Source organism: Lemur catta, chromosome 5 (genome assembly GCF_020740605.2).
Source record: "Lemur catta isolate mLemCat1 chromosome 5, mLemCat1.pri, whole genome shotgun sequence".
Classification (NCBI taxonomy): Eukaryota; Metazoa; Chordata; class Mammalia; order Primates; family Lemuridae; genus Lemur; species Lemur catta.
In genome coordinates this window covers 51,633,215-51,649,674 of record NC_059132.1, presented here as the reverse complement: position 1 = coordinate 51,649,674, position 16,460 = coordinate 51,633,215, and the positions used below count along the sequence as shown (strand labels likewise).

Sequence of the window (16,460 nt, the reverse complement as noted above, 5' to 3'; positions counted from 1 at the left end):
GTTGTCACTCTCTCTACCGGCAAATCTTCAACAGTTGCCAAATGCGGTTCCTCCCGCCGATGCCCCACAGAAGGGAGGGGAGACTGGGTGCCAGATGTGGTATCCACATTCAGCACTTGACAGACGTCATGCTTTTTAAAAAATTCAAACGAAACAAATCGATGACCTCCTAATTTTAAGGATTCTGGCTACATGCGCACTTGAATGCAGGTTGTCAGGATTTGCCTTCTTAGTTTGTCTTTCATTGTAGTGTTTTAAATCAAGGTTAGGATGTGTGAGCAAAAGAAGGAACAGAAGAAGGAAGTGAACGCTATCATCTGATGGATTTATTTCAAGATCATGAACTTGGAAAATTCCCATTTTGCTCTAACAGCAGAAGGTGTGCTTCCTTCTTCCCTCCCTAACCTTAGGCTGCCTGGCTCCTGGCCTGTCTTTCCACTGGCCTTGGCCTGAACGCACCCTGGAGGTGTGTGGTCACGGTGCAGAGCCCAGAGAGCGAGGTTGCTGCAGACGAGTCTCCAAGTTAGAGAGCCATGCCTGGGAGACGCAGCTGCAAGACCATGTCTTTGTTTCTGGCTTCATCCTGTTCACACTTCATTGCTCATTCTCCAGCGTCCAAAGGGAGCATTGCTTACCCACACAGACATTGGATTGTTGTTCTTCTTATCTCTTCTTCATACTGTCTGCTTGGTTTTCCTTTCTCTTCTCCCTGGTTTGATTATTTCTCTCTTGACCCTGAAACTGTCAGCCTGTTCCTGCCAACGCACCGCCTCATCCCACAGCCCTGCTTGTTGTCCAGTCTTCATTAACAGATCATCAAAGGAGTGATTGGCTCTGTGCTGGCATATGGAAAAAGACATCCTTATTGCTCAGCTGTTGCCTGATTTAGCTTAGCTGAGAAAGTGGTTTCGACAAAGTGGGGGTAGGCAAGGTTAAGGCTGATTGAAAGGAGTGCCCAAAATTGTGATAGAATCACGCAGCCATGTGATCACCTATCTACTTTTCCTTGTATGAGTATCCTTTACCTAATAGATGTATCCTTGAAAATGGGTATTTAAGTTAAAATTTAGAAAAATTGTAACTAACTAGCACAGAGGTTTTAGGTATTTAAGACTGCAGTTAAATGAAAAATTAGTTTGTAAATGATTAATCCCTCTTTAATTTAGTTTTTATAAAAATAAGTGTGCAAAAAGGTTGAATTTGCTTAAAGCAAGGGCAACCTGAGTCATGACAAATGCCACACAGTGCCACCAACACTAAGGTGTGAACAGCTGGTGACAGTGTCATCTGTGTCCATGCACCTGTGCTGCCCTTAACGCAGCCCCACCTATGGTCAAACCCACTGTTCCCTTTTCTGCTGGCAGATTCTGTCCTGCAGTGACTCGGTATGACTTCATTTATTGGAGGTCTTGAGTCAATGTTATCAAGATCCAAATTCCCCTGGGCTGTTCACACATCCTGAGGCAGATGTGGACACCCCATGACTTGAATGGCCCCTGTGAGTGCTGCTCAGTGCATCACTCAATAGCAGGCTTTTCCCTGGAAAATTCCTGGGTCCACCCAGAGAGCCTCACCTCCACGGAAGTGATTCAGATTTCATGATTGGGGAAATCTACTGTGGGGGTGGACAGGTACATTGTAGTGCTCTGACTTCTTGTATACAATCAGTTCCTTCATTAGCATTTTCCCAAGTTGAGCCAAGACATGCTGCCTACGTGAATGACACTTCAATACCCAAATTCGCTTTCCCCCCTCTCTAATGATGGAATTCAGCCAAAAGCTTCAATGAAATCAGAAAATACTACGAGACACTATTGTTCTTAACAATTTTTTTTGAAATGGTTTCCAAGCAAAATCCAAAAGTCCTTTTGAGACCAAATTCTTCCATTCTTTCTGTGCAAGCCTGAGAACCAGGTTATAATTGGAGTTACTATTTGTTAGGAGCTTTTTAGAATGTGCCCTCATTTGCATGTAACCCCATCTCTCCCAGTTTTGTGGGAGGAACAAGAGAATATTATAAAGGAGTATGACGCAGAGCTAAGTGGTCTGGTCCTCAGCTGGGCTGCCTTTGGGATCAGGGAGTGTCCACGCCTTGTGGTCTGGAGGGTGATGCAGGCCCCACCCCTTGGGTCCTTCCCTAGACCTGGAAGGGACACCCCGGCACGTCTCACTCATCCATCCCTTGGTGCAAACGGGGCTGCAGCTGGTGCCACACTCTGAGCCCTTTCACCAGGGAAGGCTGTAGACGCTGTAGATGCACCTTCCTTTCTCACGATCTAGGTCTAGCCTTGCTGTCCAGCAGTATTAACACCTATCACTTCTCCTTTTCCATTGATCAGTTATTTGATCAATTCATTAATCCACTCCTAGGCCTGCTGGGCACAGAGCACCACACTCCACGTTGGGAATGCCAAGCCGAGTAATACCTACTACCCAGCAGTGTCATCTCACATCAGTAAGAATGGCTATTAACAAAAAAAACGAAAGATAACACGCACTGGTGAGGATGTGGAGAAAACAGAATGTACTGCATACTTGAAAATTGCTAGGAGAGTAGCTTTTAAGTATTCTCACCACAAAAAAAAAGATGAGGATATGAGATAATGCATATATTAATTAGTATGATGTAGCCATTGTGCAAACATTCAAAGCATCATGTTGTACACCACAAATGTATGCAATTAAAATGCATAAATCAATTAATTAATTTAAATAGAAGACCCCCCCCCCCCCCCCGCACCTTCTCAGCGAGTGCACAGTCTAGCGGAGGCTGACATGCCCGTAGGCGGCAAGCTCAACACCTTGTCAGAGATGCGAGGATAGAAACAAGGACGGAGCAAACACAGCAGGTGTCACTTTGACACGGTGACTGTTTGCCTGTATTCATGTTCATCAGTACAGGCTGAAAGCTGAAACATTCTTCAAAATCACTCATGTCGCTCAGTATCGAACCTTGTTTTTCCTTTTCTGGTGACACGTGCACAAATAGGAGGAGGATGTCCTCAGAGTTATTGGCTTTGCTAAAGTAGCGCCCACACTGACAAAAAGGAGAATTGAGGATAGGACGCTCACACTTCAACCCACCCGAACAGGGAGTTATTTTTAGATAATTTCTACTTTGAAGTGTTTTAGTCATAAGAAGTCATCGCAAGACATGTCTTCAGATCCTGCTGGGTCAATCTTTAGTAAATTTGTGGATATGTCATAAATTCAAAATGTTAACAATATATTAATATTAGGTTTGGAAGTGGAAGACATCTTTCAGCTATCTAAATTATGCACATGGAAACAGAGATAGATGAAGAAATCTGGTAAAAACTCCACCAGTATCAATCAAAAGGGAAACTAGCTGGGTAGAAAATGAGTCTTGATTAAGGGAAATGCCTGTGTTACAGAGTTTTAAAATGCAATTTAATTATTATTATTTATGTACTACTTAATTGGCATTCATCCTATGCTAGCCTGCATTATTGTGGGGGGTTGTGTGTGCGTTGATGCATTGATTGGATGCCTGGGGCCTAGAATGGGGGTCTGCAGGGAGTGGGTGCTCAGTGGGTGCTGCTATTGCTGGTACTGATGTTTTTAGTTCACTCCGAACCCAAATCAGTGGCTAAAATCCTGCCAAGTCAAATCTTACCAGGGCTCTTGTAATTTCAACCCCAGCTCTTTTTAGAGGTCTTAGCACTCTGATTACGATGCTTTTCCATAAGGGCACCTGAGTACTGACAGGGGGACAGGAGTGGCTTCATCTTGTCTCTTTACTCAGGACAGCACAGTAGTAACACTTGCCAGGTTTCCGAGGGGGAACAGAGCCGAACAGTGGCTGTTACCATTGTACAATGCACACGGGGCGGAAGGGGATGGATTCAAAGGAATTTGGAAGGAACATCATGGAATAACAAGGATAAACAGTTCAGTTAAATCTGATAAAGAAAATCTATATGGTCATAGGATCTGGGAAAGAAACCTCTTATGATGGAAATGAAAATAGGGTCACTGCAGGGTCTCCAGGGCAACCAAGCGTGTGTCTCAGCACAGTATGAGAAGGTTCCGGCGCACCCAGGCATGAATCTGAAAGTTAATAATTTTCACTTATAAGATGGTGCAGTGGCAAAACATGGAGAGCTTATCTGCCATGACATTAGAAAAAAGAAAAAAAAATTAAAAAAGAAAAGAAAAAAAAAAGCATGGAAAGGGAGCTAGCCCCTTTCATAGACATCCCCTGGGAAAGCCACCGTTCGCCTTGAGCACTGTCTCTAGCCCTCACACTTAGAATGGAAGCTGCTGGAAGAAAGGGGCTTCTGCCTCCTCTTACACCACTCAGAACTTGATAGGTAATGAGACCCCAGGATGGTTTTGTGGAGCAAATGTAGACACAGCCCAGAATGGCTACTTAAGTTGCTAGTGGGAGGCTGGAAGACTGAAGTCTTTATTGGACAAAAGGTCAACGTTCATGAGTGGGAAGAAAGAGATGGTGTTTGGGGGCAGGGAAGTGGTGGAGGAAGAAATTCCAAAGCCTGCTGCAAGTTGGGCTCAGGAATGTGTTTCAATTAGCAGAGGAAGTGAACTAGGAGGGCTGTTTTCTGGCGGGCATGGGCGGGGCATGGGACAGAGACCGAGGCAAGCCGGTGACAAAAGTTTCAGAGAGGAGCACGGGCTAGTCCCTGGGGATGAGGCGTGTTGCACTGAGCCCTGAGATACCCCAAGGAGCTTATAGCTTCTTTTAAAAAATGGGACTTTTGCCCACAGCAGTGTCGAACTATCTCAATCCAGTGCCAAAGGTCTGCGGCAGACGCACATGTCCTCTAGAACGAGAGGCTTGAGGGGCAATTCTCTTTGGCTTCTCACAGGGCCCAGCCAGTGGGGGCCTCCCCCGGGAGATCCGGGGCTGGAAGGAGAGGGGTTGGGGTACTTCCTCTCCCCTCTCTTCCTGCTTCTGTGCCTTGTCTTTGGTGACTGCTACGTCTTTTCACAGCCTGACCTTCTCCCAGATTCCAATAACATAGCTTTCTCCCCTTCCTCTTCCAGCCCAGAATAGTCACAGCTGCCCACTGTCACCAGTCTCTGGTGCCACAGTACCCCTGCATTATTCTCTTATCACTGCCCACACTTCTGTCTCACCACCTTGTCCATCGGGCGTAAATTCTATTCCCTATCAGGCCTTTCTCTTCTCAGTCCTCTCTGTGCACCAACTCATCTAATCCTTCTAACTCTGTACTGAGTAAATTGCTCAGGGACACACAATTAGTGGCAGAGTCAAGGTCTGAACCAAGGTAGCTGAGGTCTAGATTCTGGGCACTCAACCACTGATTCATCCTACCTCTCTCATAGCTTGAGGTCACATCCCTGGGGCACAGCTAAAAATGAGGAAGTGAGGCCCAAAGAGTTCTAAGTACATGCCAAAAAGGTTTATACACTATCGCTTATTCACAGGAAAATCTCTCAGGTCATATTAACTCTTATTTTATGCACAATTCTAACAGACAAGATACTGGATTTCATATCCCAGTAGTTCTCAGCCTTGGTTGCAAGACAGAATCACCTAGGGGGTGTTAAACCCTCCCTCTATGCCCAGGCCACAGGCCACACTAATGAAATCCCAACTCTGGAGATGGAACCCAGGCATAGATCATTTTTAAAGCTCCCAGGGGATTCAGCATGTTGCCAAAATCAAGAACCACTGTTCTAGACCACAGCAGCAATTACTAGAAGGCAGGAATTACGGAGGACAAGCCCGGTGATAGAACTGAAGACTAACAACTGACAGCTACACGAAAGTAGGATAAAAAAAGAGCTATGGGGAGTTTGTGTAAGAACTGGAAAAAAAACCCCAAGGTATGATCTGGGTTCATTTAATGTCTGAGCAATCTGCTTCTAGGTCTGCAGACATCTTATTACTTGTATTATTACATTACAGTTATTGTTCTGGGTCACTTAAAAATAGAATTATTGTCAATATACTTGATTGAAGCAAAGGCAATGTATACCTTTTAGAAAGTTTTTTTTTTTTAACCCTAAAAGGTTGCACATTAAGGCTACTCTTAAATTGGGAAAACTTGAGATTTCTGGAAGAGTCACTTAAAATATGGTATTTCCAGTTGATCTGTTGATGCCAAATAGATGAGGAATTGGTGTATGACAGCAAGTGTTTGTGAAAACACCCACACCGGACCTCCAGCAGATACAAACTTCACTTGCCCTTGATTCCTGGTCACAGATGAATTTTCATATTTTTCGGCGCTAACGCGCATGCTCGGACGGACACGCGCGCTCACCGGGCCGTGGCAAAAGCAGCGGGCGGCGCGAGCAGCGATCTCTCTCGCAAAGGGTCCGAGGCACAAGGAGAGCGGAGGCTTCCTGTAGCTAAGCGTGGGCTCCTGGTTGTTTTTGTTCGTTGTTCCTTTTGGACTGGGGTTGGAATATTCCAACAATCTGTTGCTGACAGCAGACCAAACAACTTTTATTCCTTTCTTATGTTTCTCGTGGCTGGTCTTCTTGTTCACGTGCCTGCCTGCGGCAAGCTGCTGCTGCGACGTGCGGACGGCTGGCCACGAGCTGCCGAGTGGGGCCGCTCACTGTCCCCCGTCCGCCGGGAAGCCCGGGCGAGGGCAAGGGGAGGTTCAGTAGTGGCCCCTCCTCAGGCACACAGAGAGCCCTCTTGCTCCCCACCCTCCCCGCCCCGAAACTCCACTCCACCTTCCTCCCTCCCTGCCTGCCTGCTCCCGCAGGGCTCTAGTGCTGGTTTGCATCAGCTCATCCTGAAACTAAAGATCTCAGCCCAGTCCCGGAAGGAACTTCGAAGTGCGGCTCCTGGGGAAGGTCTCACAGCGACAGCCTGGCCAGGCTCAGCTCCTGCAGAGGCAGGTTTCGCACCCTGGGCACTACTGGCACTCGGGCGGGATTGTTCTTTGTGGTGGGGCTGTCCTGTGCATTATAGGACGTTTAGTAGCATCTCTGGTCTCTACCCACTAGATGCCAGTAGCACCCCCTCCCCTGAGTTGTGACAATGAAAACTGCCTCCAGACGTGGCCAGTTCTCCTGGGGGATAAAATTGTTTCTGGTAGAGAACCACCGTGCTAAGGAGATGACATACGGAGACTTTAGCCTTCAAACTCCAGTGGATACTGGAGTTGAGGGACTAAACTATCGTCTCAAGGATGTCCCCCCCCCCCCCACACCTGGCTGTGGGAGGCGTGGGCTGTTGTCATCTCTCTAAAGCATTGTCCTGTGGGTGGGGAATCAGACCTGTTCTGTATGGTACCCTGGGTCGACTGGGAACTTTCTAGCAGCCAGAGCAGGGAATGAGTAGCCTCAGGAGTGGCTGGCCTTCCCCCACGGGCAGAGCTGGATCTCTTCTGTTTTCTGCTCCAGACCCAACTCCACTGTCCTCTCCCCTGCTCCGCACCCCAGAGTCTGACCTGCAGGGGCTGCTCGCATGGGCTCACTTGCCCTCTGGCTCCCAGTTGTGGGAGAAGAAGGTGAAGTCTGGACATTTATTTATACCCCAGGTTCTCCCACCCTTGTAAGGCTGTTGTGGCACGGCTGTGCCCCTCAACCAAAGGTCTCGGCGCCTGCTGGCTGGCCACCCTCGGAGCCCTCTGCCTCCTCCAGCCTCAGTGTGGGGAATGAGGCCCCTCTGGTACCAGCCCTGGCCACTGCATTCATTGCCCTGTGGTTTTGCTACATGCTGGCCTCACTTGCTGCTACTCCTGCCATCAAATCCTGTGAGTTCCTGTTATTAGTAAATTAGTATGATTTTAGAACATTCTATATTTCTTGCTAGGACCTTATCTAATATGCAAAGTCCTAGGGGTTTTATATTGAGGATACCTGGACCTTCCAGGTCTCTTCTGTTCAGATTCTGTGATACTATGGTAGGCACAGGTGAGTGTTTCAGTAGTTGCTCCAACACTAGCCTGAGAAGAAAACACTTTCCCTGTTGGCTGAGAGATAATGATTATTTATGCATAGCTTCCTATATTTGTATCCTTGCTGTGGAGGAAAGGCAGGCATGTTTAGAATGCCAAATGCTTGTGTTGCAGATGGTATTGGCTGTTGAACCAAGAACTATCCCTTTAACTCTTTTTTTTTTTTTGTCTCATAGGCCCTGACTTTGTTCCCCCTCCTCAGAGTGGCCAGGTTCTTCGAGAGACTCTGGGCTGTTCCACAGCCCCAGGTGTGAATGTTGAGTTGTATCATTCTTTCTGCCAGCGTTGTTTTAGGCATGGGTATGTGGTACAATTCTGGCTTGGTCAGGAAGAGAATTATGCTGGTGAAGTTTCCTCCTCAAAAAGCAACACAATGAAAGGCTATTCCCTTTATTCCACCTCTGGACATCGGAGGGAGAAGATGTGACGTCTGAAGCCACAGCAGCCCCTTTTTAACCATGAGGATTGCAGAGCCCAAAGAGGAAGGGATCTTGGTCCTTGATGACATATTTGAGCCAACAAACTAAACCAACCTCAGAATTAGTCTTCTTCCAGAATTATATTATGTGACATCATAAATGTTTTTATTGTTTAAGCTACATTTAGTTGAGATTTCTTGTATTTGACCTGTAGCCCAAAGCAGCCCAATACACAGTTCCAGGGGTTTATCTCATTTAATCCAGTAATAAATTGTAGAGATTTAAAACAGCGTCTTAACTCTTTGGCAGGTTTTGCTCCTTCCCTCCTTTGAACACTTTTTAAATCTGGCTTCCATGTTACCTGCTCTCCAGATATTTCCTTGACATCACTGGCCATTCCCTCCCACTCTCTTTTCTTGGATCTTTCTCTCCTCTTTTCTAGTGACAGTCACCACATGGGTGAGCTCACCCAGTGCCATGACTTTAACACCCATGCAGACAGATGCCTGCAGAGGCGAGTCTCTGACCCTGACGGTTCTTTCCTCTCTGCCTTGTATTTGCAACTGCCTACTGGAGCTGGGCCTCAGGTAGCCCATGGACAATCCCACTTGTCATGTGCAAAACAGACTCTTGATGCCCCCGCGCGGCCCAAGTCTTCTCCTCCAAGGTTCTATGTATCAGTAAATGGCATCCTCCCTTTGGCTCAGGCCAAAATCAGCGTCATTTTTTAACTCTTTTCTTCCTCCATGGCATGGAGCTTAAATCCTCCATCCAGTCCTTCAACATCTTTTCCAAACATCCATTTCTTGCCTCTTTCACCACTGCCTTCCCGGTCTGAGCCACCAGTTGCTTTCTCCTGCACCACCGCTAGTCTTCCTGCTTCCCCTCCAGCTACGCTGCAGTCTGTTCTCAGCACATCAGCCCAACTGATCTTTTTAAAATAAGCCAGATCTTGCCACTCCTCTGCTCAAAACCTCCAATGGTTTCCCATCTTACTAAGAATACACTTAAAAGTCACTACGATCACTTGCAATGCCGTGTACGCTGTGGCCTCTGGACACCTCTCCAACTGTCTCTTTCCTGCAACTGTATAGGCCTTTTTTATTTTCCTCAAACACACTTCCTCGAGCAAACTTCTACCTTATGCCCTTGGCACTTGACACTCCTTGCCTGGAATGTTCCACCAGCTGGCCAAGTGTCACCTTCCTTTCTTCAGGTCTCTGATTGTTGCAGTCTGGGAAAGAATATCCTTAAACACCCCGTCTAAACTAGCATGCACGTTCTCCATCTCTTTACTCTGTTTTATCTTTATTCTAGAAATCTGCCACTCTTTAACAACCTATTACATATGTGTTTATTTTCTTCTTACCTGTCTATCTGACTTGGATATAAGCTCTGCGGGTGCAAGTATTTTGTTTTATTCACAGCTGTGTCCCCTGCACTTAAAACAACACCTGACCTTGGTAAGTGGCCGGTTGAAATTTGCTGCATGAATGAATGGCTCAAATACCATCCTGTCATTGTGGGTCAAGGAGCTTAGGTGGAATCTTGGGTTACAGAAGAGGAAAAAAGGCATCCAGGAATATCAGAACCCAAGTAAGTCTTTCCTCTCCTGGTCCAGGGCTCTTTCTGTTACTTTATACTGTCTCCTACATGCACAAGTTAATGATTGCTTTTCCTTCAAAGGCAATTTATGTTTTTTATAGGGAACAAAGTCATCAAGCACAGAAATGGATCTCCAATTAGGCAGTTTGTGTCAGCAGGCCAGGAGGGAGAGTTCACGTGTGCATGGGCATATGTGTGTGTGTGTGTGTGTGTGTGTGTGTGCAAGGATGGGGGGTAGTAGTGGGTGATGAGAGACACACAAAGCCTTTCTGGGTTTGAAAATTATATCACACCATAGCACTCTAGGATGTATGGAAGGTGATCTGGTCACTTCTTTACTCTATAGCAAGAGCCAAAACCAGTGTAGATGCCTCCTCATGAAAGAGTCAGCTCTCCTAGCATTTCAGAAGAGCAATGAGGGAAGATGATTCATACAACCTCCTCCAGACTTCTAAACCCCAAGATGGGCCAGAGAGAGATTAAGGAAGCCAATAGTACCGCTAATTGTGGAGAGTTGCCTACCATCATGAGATCCTGTGTAGACATATCTGATGTAGAGTCTTAAGTACAGTATCCAACGAATGGAGTGTTCCGTATCAGGGTCAGCTCTTTTAAGAACAAACCTACTTCTAGTAACAGTTCAGCCTGGGATATTCAAAGCAGATGAGAAGCATTCCTGAAGGTGTTAACCAAGCGGCCTAGTTTGCTATGTAAGCTAATAATATCTACCCTTTATTGGATGCTTATTATGTTCCAGATGATCTATTAAGTGCTAGTAATAATAAAATCAACAACAATTGCTAATATTTATTAGTTGCTTATTGTGTGACAAGAATAGTTCTAAGTGTTTGATGGGCTGATTTTATCCTATTAAGACCCTTATAAGGAAGGTGTTAGTATTTTCTGCATTTTGCTAATCAGAAAACTGAGTTCTAGAGAGATTGTGAATTTCCCAAGGTCACTCAGCTGTAAGTGGTAGAGTTGGGATTTGAACCCAGGCAGCTTGACTCTACAGCCTGTGGTTATATTAAACTGCAACTTGTGCTCTCTCATTTAGGGCTCGTGACTCTAGGAAATAGTCCCTCTTTATAGTCCTTGCATTGTGAAGCTTAAGCCTCTGGTGCCTTTAGCTTGTCAGTCTTGAAGGGAAGATTGATGATTGTCGCTTACTGTATGACACTGAGGAATGTTTACAGTTCTCTGTGCACGAAAAACTATAGAAAAATTAAGGAAGACATAAATAAATGGAGATATATAATGTGTTCATGGATCAGAAGACTTAATATTGGGAAGATATCAATTCTTCCTAAATTCATTTGTAGATTCAACATCATACCAATCAAAATCCCAGTAGGCTTTTTTGTAGAAATTGACAAACTGATTCTAAACTTCATATGGAAACACAAAGGACATAGACTAGTAAAACAACCCCCTCCCCCCAACCTCCCAAAACAAAAATCTTTATAAAATAACAACTTGGAGGACTAATATTACCTGATTCCAAGACTTACAAAGCTACACTAGTCAAGATAACGTGGCATCAGCTTAAAGATAGACAAATAGGTCAATGGAATAGAAATAGGCCTACACACATATAGGAACAACTGATTTTTGACAAAGATGCAAAGAGAATTTAATGGAGAAACACAGTCTTTTCAACAAGTGATGCTGGTATAATTGGTTGTCCATACATAAAATGATGAACTCAGATCTATACCTTTCATCATATAAATATTAACTCAAAATGGATCAGAAATAAATGTAAAACCTAAAACTTATAAAAATGTAGGAAAATGTATTTGTGACCTTGGGTAGGCAAAGATTTCTTAGATACCACACCATAAGCACAATCTATAAAAGAACAAATTAATAAATAGGACTTTGTCAAAATTAAAAACTTCTGCTCTTCTAAAGACACTGTTAATTGAATGAATAGACAAGCCAGACAATGGAAGATGTTCACGATATACAAATCTGACAAAGTAATTGTATCTAGAATAGATAAGAAACTCCAAACTCAATAATAAGAAATGAACAACCCAATAAAAATGGGCAAAATATGTCACTAGATATTTTATTAAAGAGGACCTACAGATGACAAATAAGCACATGAAAAGATGCTCAACATCGTTAGTTATTAGGGAAGTGCAAGATAAAACCACTAGAAGATAGCACTAAACACCTGTTAGAATAGCAAGAATTAGAAGAAAAATCTGACCATAACAGGTGTGGGCAAGGATGTGGAGGAACCGGAACTCTCATAAACTGCTGATGGGAACACAGTTTGACATTTTCTTAGAAAGTCAGGTACACGCTGAACATATGTCCTAGTTAGCATATATTCGTACAAACCCTTTTACATAAATGTTCTTATAGCTTTATTTCTAATTGCCCCAAACTGGGAATAACCCAAGTATCTACTAAAGGTGAATGGATAAACATGCTGTGGTCCATCCATACAAGGAATGAATCCATTACTACTCAGCAATAATGAGAAGAAATGCATAGATTATTTCATCTATGCCACATAGATGAAAATCAAAATAATTATGCTGAGTAAAAGAAGGCAGAAAAAAGGGCACATAACATATGCATCACTTATATAATTTTCTAGAACATCCAAACTAATGTGTAGTGACCGAAAGCAGATCTGCCTGGGGATGGGAATCAGGGTAGGAGGGGCAGGAAATGGGATTATAAAGGGGCAGGAGAACTTTGGAGGTGATAGATATGTTCATTATTTTGATTATGGTGCTAGATGAGCCACTGCACATATATATATATATATCATCATTATCAAAATTTACTTTAAGTGAAGGCTTCTCTAGTTAGTACAATCACTGTTAGTATGTTCTTGTGATTTTTGTGTTTTTTTTTTTTAAAACATGGTTTTTGTTTCATGGTTACATGCTTGTGCTCACATAATTTTTTTTTAAATGAAGGCATCATTACAGATTAGAAAAAAATTACACTTTAAATATGTGCAGTTTATTGTATGTCAGTTATGTCTCAATAAACTGTTTAAAGAAGCCAAGTAGTTAGTGTCTATGGACATAGATTTGTATGTGTATGACCAGCTGGCATGAGGGCACAAAAGTGTGCAAACTCATAGACACACACACATCACAAATAGAAACACTTTCGGAGGGCAGGGACAATGCTTTCGAGTTTTTACGCCATGTTCTTCCTTCCCTCCTCCATTCCCCTTAGTGTATTGTCTTATGTATTTCCCACCTGAGGTTCCATAGCGAATCATTCTGACTTGGCTTTGTGTGACATCTACTGCCTCTTGAGTGCATGCGGTTCCAGACAGGGTTCGGCGGAATGTGGAGACCAGAGAAGGAGCAAGGGTAAGATGCTAACCCGTCACCCCGCGGGTGAGAGGTGCCCCTTCACCTTTCAGCTTCTGGAAGCTGAATTTTGTAATGAGCTGTCACTGTATTTATCACCTAACAATCACTGCAACTGGATAAGGTGTGAAAAAACCTGGAAAACATTACCCTGTCAACTGCGCTGGTATCTGTGATGAAGCTGTCTATGGCACGGTCCCAGGAACAACTGAAAGTCAGCACGTGGCCTTTTACAATGGTTTAGGTTCTTTCCATCCCTTCAATCTGCAGACCGTTTCTGGCTTGCAATATGGCAATTGTTTTGTCGGCTCACTAAGAACAGTTGTAATATTAGAACATCCCGATCTAGCCTTTATATATGGTTCAGGCGAAATCACCTGGGCTGGTTCAGCTGAAGTTCAAAAGGAGCAGGGGGTGAGGCCTGAGGCTTTGCTGGGCAACGTCACTCCTGCCCAGGTGCGCCCCAGAGGGTGGTGTTTACTGTGAAGAATATGCCCCATCACATAGAATTACGTTAGTCTAAAATACTGAACACAAGCTACGAGTAGACCCGAATGCTTCAAGGCAGCCCTGCCAGCAGGCCCACTACATGAGGAGCCAAATAGCACCAGGTGGCTTGGTGTCCACAGAATCAGAACCAGGGCCCTTGATGGGTCTTAAAATGGCGCTGTCAATGGCTTCAGGCCCTTTTGCCCACCACAGAGAGTCTCATCAAAGGAACAGAATACTTTGGTCCACACTGTCTTCCCTGGATGCTTCCACGTCAGCAGGCTCTACCATGCGGAGGGCCTCTGTGATTCTCTGATTCTCCCTTTATTTCTGCTTCCTTGGCTAACCAACCCCTTCTGTTCACACAGCCATCACCCATCAGGCACAAAGCAGCCACTTGGCTTTCTGCTCACTGACTTGCAGCCACACAGGCACCGTCCTCATCGCCACACCCCCACATCAGTGCACTGGAGTCTGAGAAGCTCTTCTCACACTCTTCTAGTTCACTTTACGGATGGATGGATCTCCTTGGCTTACTTCCATAACCGGCTAATTGGGTTCGTTTTGTTTTACTAGTATGTGTGTGCTTTCTGTATTCATTTCACTAGTTTAACTCTGAAAGCTACCTTATTTCCTTGTTCTTTGGAGATCTCTAACCGGCCTGCCTCCCCTGTCCTGCTTCGTACACTGACCATTGATTTAAGTCCAGCCTTTGTTGTAAGCTACCCTGTGATTCAGCAAACTCATTCCTCCTATTGACTTCAAAAAGGCTGTTAATAAAATGGGCACAATATTTCCCCAACTCACAAGAGTAAAATTTTTTTAAAGAGGGGTAACAATTAGCATGGAAAGAAGAAAATGAGATGAAAAACTAAGGCACATGTCATCAAATTCTACAGTTTTATTCTTTTTATATCTGATCTGTAAAATCTAGGAAATGTGATTATATTTTGGGAAAAGGCAGCTAAATGAAGTAATATAATTCTATTTTCTATTGTTATTTGATTTTAGGTAGTAAAGAAATATGTAGGTGAAATCAGGACCATACTTTGTAGACAAGTGGTATATATTATATTTATTTATTTTCTCTCCCTCGCTGTTATGGCAGGGGGGAGGAGGAAGGGGACACCTCAGGATGTTAAATAATTTGTCCAGGATCCTTAAAAATAAGAGAAACAACAAGCAGCCTTTAACTAGTCAGTGCCAGATCTCCAGATGAAAATTTAAAAATCCAGGCAAAAAATCCTATAGATACATAACCTCTGTGATTGTAAAGTCAGAATTTGCAAAACTAGGTATGTGACTAACTGCTCAGTTAGCACGGGTGTAGACAGTTACAGACGGGGCAAAGGTTTCTGCAGACATTCACACAGGAGTCCTTTCCACTAGCGAAAGGTTACTCTCCCCAGACAGCTTCCAGAATCCGTCAAGGAGACCACATTTGCCTGTGTCTGTTTCCTCATTCTTAGCAGGTATTTTTTGGAAGCCTCTGTTTTTTCTCACGTTTGATCCAAACTGCAAGGAGGACAACCTTTCAGGATATATTTTCCACGAGCCAACGTGACGCTGCGAACCAGGCTGACACCATCCAGACCTTCTCTCCCCTGAAACCCCGTCTCCACCCTTTAAGCTGTCTTGACAGAATCAAGCACAAAGCACAGCCTTGGTAGGTGACTTCTGGCCTCCAAATAAAGCATTTCAGGGTATTCAGTTTCTATTTTCTTTGACTTTCCCCAAAGTAATTTTGTATCCCTCAGGAGCCAAGAAACATTTCCCGTAATTAGGGTTTGCTACTGGCACTTGTTCCTTGAAACATTCGTCTGTCCAGCTCTCAGACCAGGGGACGCTGCCCTGGAACTGTGGGTTTCAGAGTGGGGTGGTCATAGTCCTTCTTAGCCTGGAGTCCTGGATAGAAAGGCCTGGAAACAAGGCCCTGACTGTATCTTGAGACTTTATGAGCCTTTTGATACATTAACTGGAATTATAGGAATGGGCACTGAGCTGCCTGGTGAACACTGAGCTGAGCTGTCCCCGATTAGCTGTGTGTAACTTACGTTTTCTGGGTCTCAGTTGCCTCAACTAAAAAAACTTTAAAGAGGTTGAAAGAAAGGGCCACCTAACGTCTCTCTGAGGCAGACACTCTTAGCATCTGTGTACTTCTCCACTGTTCTCTGCTGCCTTTGGGTTGAGGTTGATCACATAAGACTGAGTTCTGGCCAATCAGATGCTGGAGGAAGTGAGGTACTCGCTTTCTGGCCTACTCCCTACGTTGTCCCACACCCTCTCTCTTCCTCTGCACTGCTGTACATGAGAGACCTGAGATGGTGGAGCCGTGTCATGGAAGAGACCAGATCCCTAGGATAGATTCCCAGGAGGGTCACTGCCTGCCTCAGGAGTGAGAACAGTGCATTGTGCTGAGCCACTGAGGCTGTAGGGGAACTTGTCACTGCGGTCCACTGCAGTGCTACCCTCACTAATGTGCTCCACCAGCTCCAAAATCCTGTGTATCTCGGGAATGGCAGAGTACAGGGCACAGGTAGACAGAGATTTGAACGTGGGCACTCGATGCAAATCTACTGTTTGTCTGAGTATTGTACTCAAAGGTGCGTCTCTAAATGGGCCGGTGAAAAACCCGGTGGGCTCTGGCAATACCTAAAGGACAGTCTCTT

General features: G+C 44.7%; 2 long non-coding RNA genes across 2 annotated transcripts in view; one reads left to right on the top strand and one right to left on the bottom strand.

Moving 5' to 3' along the window:
- Window positions 1–16,460, bottom strand: part of LOC123638270 — a 108,587-nt gene that overhangs the window by 16,665 nt on the left and 75,462 nt on the right. The gene's annotated exons all lie outside the window — the stretch shown is intronic.
- LOC123638269 lies at window positions 7,513–8,634 on the top strand. Its single transcript, XR_006735266.1, has 2 exons — window positions 7,513–7,724; window positions 8,105–8,634. It is a non-coding gene; the product is annotated as an uncharacterized LOC123638269 (long non-coding RNA).